The sequence below is a fragment of the Triticum aestivum genome, chromosome 2B, assembly GCF_018294505.1.
Source record: "Triticum aestivum cultivar Chinese Spring chromosome 2B, IWGSC CS RefSeq v2.1, whole genome shotgun sequence".
NCBI classification, from domain to species: domain Eukaryota; kingdom Viridiplantae; phylum Streptophyta; class Magnoliopsida; order Poales; family Poaceae; genus Triticum; species Triticum aestivum.
In genome coordinates, this window is record NC_057798.1 from 719,869,974 (window position 1) to 719,875,026 (window position 5,053).

The window sequence follows — 5,053 nt, forward strand, 5'->3', positions numbered from 1 at the left end:
GCATAAATGAACTAAAACATTCAGATGGAGGTTGAATCGATCTAGGACCAGCTGCAAAGTTCCATAACAACACCACCTTACACCACTCTGGCAAGACCCACACTACAGTTATCAAAAATCCGAGTGACAACCACTTGGAAACAAACAATGATACATAAATGAATCCAAAGAAAGAAATAAGCTAAATCAAAATGCATACCAAGAGTATTCGATTTATGATGGGGATCAAGCTTGCAAGACTATTGTTATCTGCGAGCAAAATCATCATGATTAAACGAAGTAGGTTGCCAACATGGAATGGAGCGATTGAGAGTGTGTAGCATTCATGCACTACATTACCGTTCAGAGTAAACGCGCACATGTTTGTGTCAATTTATGTTGGACAGTACAGGCTGAACCATATACTTCCATCAAACACAAAATTAAGGAACTGGGCTATTTTGTGTTGTCCATCCATATTCCATTATGGCAACTCGGATCTGCATCTATATATGACACATAATTAGTAATATCAGTTTTTCTTCCTTGGATAAATCTAGTCATCAAACTGTAAAGATTGACATCCAACCACACGTATAAAACTTACTATCTTGTAAATTAATATCAAAGCAGTTGGAAAACAAACGACAACAGAACATGCATCATGGTGAAACCTCCATACTACAATATCAAACACGAATTCAGATTAACAATCTAAGCAAGAAAATATGAGAGATGCAGTCCTGGTCAGTTTTTGTTTTGTGGCATCCCCTAAAAAAATGATGTTCTTATTTTAGCAAGGATACACTGAGCTGGGACTATTCAGTCTGAAATAAAATATGATGGCTATGTAGGATTCGGAAGGCAAGAAATTTGCTTCCTTCCAACAGACATGGTTTGCTGAACTGAACTTTATTTCAGTTAGATTTGGTAAAAATCTGTAACTGAATTTGTCGTGTTGTCGAGCGACTTGCAGCTCTGAGAGGACTGCAAACATCAAACTCGTATGCCCATCCCACATCAAATTTTAAACCCGCCAAAATAAATATTTCAGTTTAGGATCCGATCATTGTACTTTATGAGTGTTAAGTGTAGTTTCTAAATAGCAGAGAAACCATACCATCTAAGCACAACCCACTAGCTTGTACAAACTAACATCAAATCTGAAAGAGGAAATTGTCGACAACAGATGAAGGTACCATGGTCTATAATCCTTGGTGAACATTGTAAATTAGGATCAACAAAGCTGACAAGCTAAGAGTAACTTTAGAATCTATAATCCACACCAAAACTCCTGCATATAATCTAAATAATAAAGTAAAGAAAATGGTGTGACCTGGTTCTTTATTTATCAAGTAGAAAATGCTACAGACTTTGGCAGTCAAGTTGTATAGCAGCAATCATCTAAATTAAATAACTCAACAGAAAATGGTGTTGCTGTCAGATCACTAATATTTTGTTTGTGTTACAACATGAAGGATGCTAAGGCAGAACTTACCTTTAGAAGGGAGACAAAAAAGAAATCTTCGAAAGGAAGAAACCATGAAAGAGGCAGAGACAAAGAACCAGGGCAGGGTAACAGCTCACAAGAGAGAGGCCATGGGGACAAGCCTGCAACGGCGGGATGGTGTCGATGACAAAGGGACAACATGTGGTTCTCCTTGCTCTTCACCTCTTACTCCCGGCCCCTGTTTCTCCTTCCCTCTCTCTCTCACACACACATGTCCTTCTCCGAACAGTTTTCTCCTTCAGCATTTATACAAACAGGTAGTGCTCGCATCTGCAACATCAAAGCTAGAATGCAATTTGATAAAAATATGTGCACAGCTGCAGCTACCTATGCACAGTAATTCTTGCAATGCAACCCAGTCAAGCAAGAAAGAGGAGCTAGAGAAGGAGGGGGGCATGTTACTCACTGTCACACAAACTGTCCTACAAACTGTCCTCCTTTGAGCAGTCTTCTTGAGCATCTATACAAACAAGCAGTGCTGGCATCTGCAAGCTCAAAGCCAAAATAAATTTTGAGATTTGCATAGCTACAGCCACCTCTGAAAAATAATTTTTGCAACTCAATCCAATCAAGCAAAAAATACATGAGCTAGAGGTGGAGGCGACCATGTTACGTACCTCGGCAGGCAAGCTCGGAGGAGAATCTGATGGAGGTCATAAGCAGCAAGATGAACTGTCCGAGCGCGAGACCCACGACCACCTTTGGCCAATACAAACACAGGTAACGAGCTAGAGGATTCAAAATCTTGTAAAGATAGATAGAAAGACGCATGAGATCTCGACTATGGGAAGCAGAATTAAATTAGAAAGGTGCAGTCATAAAGACCAAACAAGTGTACATATGGCATCCCCATTCTCTAAAAGTGAAAATAGAACAGACATCCAAAGTAAAAAATCAATTCCTATGTGTTAAGGCTGGAAGAAATATTCTAATATAAGCGATAATTCAGCGATGCAAAACCAATTTAGAATTTCCATTCCTACAAATGTAGATGAAATAATAAAGCTACACATTCAGTATGCTATTTTATTTGGATATACTAATGAGAAAATTAGGGAAGTGGGAAACCACTTCAGCCCACATTTAATTACAGGTGAGCTTATCGAAAAAACACTTATGCACTTTACCTTTTCAAAAGAAGGAAACATTTATGCAACTCTTCGGTAACTGAATCAACTTTCAGGTGTATATACGCTACATTCTTTGCTACATGAGGGAGGATGAAGATGGAGGATTGAAGCAACAAGCTCTAAATTGGAAGATAAAGGTTGACTGGAGATATAATCTGTGTGTTGCTTACCTTGGCATCTTGGTATCAGGTGCGCCCACTGTCACTTGTCGTCTTGACCACCACTGCTACCATCTATCCCAGCTACTGCGGCATGCACTGCCATTTAGAAGAAAAAGACTATTCATGCATAGAAAAATCATTGCTGCAACTTGGAACGGCATCTTCTAGTAGCAATCCTAGATATACAAAGAGAGGCTTAGTCAGAAATTAGTTGGGTGTCACACTACTATCGGGTGTTGCAAACAGATGTCAATGATATGCAAGTTTCTCTTCGTTAAGAGCGGTATCCATTTAGGTGTCCCCTTTGCATCATACTATGGAAATTCAGTTTTGATTCACCATCTACCTAGACTAATGACTACACATATCATTTATAATTAATCTGAAATCATCATGAGAAGACTCTATAGTGGAAATTACTTTGAAGGTTATTATTGTGCAACCCAAAATTTCTGCAATGAAATGGGGGGAGCAACTTTTTACTGAAAAAATGAGCCTATCTGAACAAATCTGAGCATCACAAAATTATTATAAGCAGATTTATAGCATTATCCACAATCAGATTGTTTGCATATCATGTCGAAATTTATCCACACACACACACATACATTGACACCGCCATGGGAGGGCTCCTTCGCCTAGCGCCGCGTGCCGGCCCGCCTGCGCATCGGGGAATCGTCGGATCCGCCCGGATCCAGGCGCAATGAGGGTCACCGGAGGAGCAGCGAGGCGAGCTCGGGACGGGCCTCCATGGCGGCCTCCTGGCCTCCTTGCGGCGGGGTACGTCTGCGGGGGAGAGAGATGGGTGAGGGAGTAGGGGAGGAGAGGAGAGAGGGCGGTGGCGCAGGGGCTCACCATAGCTTGGGAGCGTCGCTCGGGCATCAATGGCGTCGGGGATAGCTCCTCTGAGACATGGGGTTGCAGCTCCTTGAAGAAGGCGCGTCGGACGGAGGCGAAGATGGGATCCGGTGGGAAATAGATCGGGCTGACGGGGGCGGGGCGGTGGGCGGCCTGGATCCGGAGCAGCGACCGACGGGGACCGGCGCGGCCGGCCTTGATCCTTGGGGTGGCGGGCGGCGACCGGCGGGGAGGCGCAACCGGTCGGTCTCCTCCCTCGCGGTGGGGTGGGAATGGACCGGCGGGATGGCCTATCCTCCGGCCATGTAGGGGAAACCGACGGCGGCGGCGACCGGTGAGGGCGGCGGCGACCGGTGAGGGTGGCGGGGAACCCTCTCCAGCACGCACGGGAGTGGGCTGAGACTGATTCGGGGTGGCTGGGGTTTTTTTAGGGAGGCTGGGGGTTTTCTTTTCTTTAATTTTTCACTCTTTGCTTTTTTGTAGCAAGGAGAGAGATAGTCCCATCTCTTTGCCATCTGCCAGCAGATGGCAAAGAATCTTTGCCGTCTGCTGGCAGATGGCAAAGAGGTGGGACTGGTATGCCGTTACATTCTTGACGGCCACAGGATTTGCCAACCTCTTTGCCATCAGCTGGCAGATGGCAAAGATTATTTGCCATCCACTAGCAGATGGCAAAGAATTAGCTGATGGAAACCATGTTCTTTACCGTCTGTCAGTTCTTTGCCATATGTTTTTTATAAGCAGATGGCAAAGACGTTCTTTGCCATCAGCTGGCAGATGGCAAAGAGCTGGCTGATGGCAAATTCCCTGTTTCCAGTAGTGAAAATTGTATTCCTTTGCCAAACACAGAGCAAGGTATACAATAGGTCTGGTTCACAGCATAGCATACTTTATAGAACCTATGACTGAGGCATAGGGAATGACTTTTCATTCTCTTTCTATCTTCTGTCGTGGTCGGGCTTTGAGTCTTACTCAATTTCACACCTTGCAGCACAGGCAAGAACTATTTCTTTGACTGTTCCATTTTGAACTATTTCAAAATCTTGTCAAGGTATGTACTCATTAAAAATCTTATCAAGCGTCTTGATCTATCTCAATAGATCTTGATGCTTAGTATGTAAGCATCTTCACTGAGGTCTTTCTTTGAAAAACTCCTTTCAAACGCTCCTTTATGCTTTGCAGAATAATTCTACATTATTTTCGATCAACAATATGTCATTCACATATACTTATCAGAAATGCTGTAGTGCTCCCACTCACTTTCTTGTAAATACAGGCTTCACCGCAAGTCTGTATAAAACTATATGCTTTGATCAACTCGTCAAAGCATATATTCCAACTCCGAGATACTTGCACCAGTCCATAGATAGATCGCTGGAGCTTGTACATTTTGTTAACACCTTTAGGATTGACAA

General features: G+C 43.3%; 1 long non-coding RNA gene across 3 annotated transcripts; it reads right to left on the minus strand.

Annotated features, from left to right (window-relative positions):
- Positions 1-534: 534 nt before the first annotated feature.
- LOC123042282 (uncharacterized) lies at positions 535-2,831 on the minus strand. Of its 3 annotated transcripts, none has more exons than XR_006418749.1 (4): positions 2,790-2,831; positions 2,107-2,188; positions 1,896-1,974; positions 536-1,773 (listed from the first exon to the last, which is right to left on the minus strand). It is a non-coding gene; the product is annotated as an uncharacterized lncRNA (long non-coding RNA). The 3 variants fall into 3 exon arrangements; XR_006418748.1 differs by having other exon boundaries at positions 537-1,759; XR_006418747.1 differs by having other exon boundaries at positions 535-1,974.
- Positions 2,832-5,053: the final 2,222 nt, after the last annotated feature.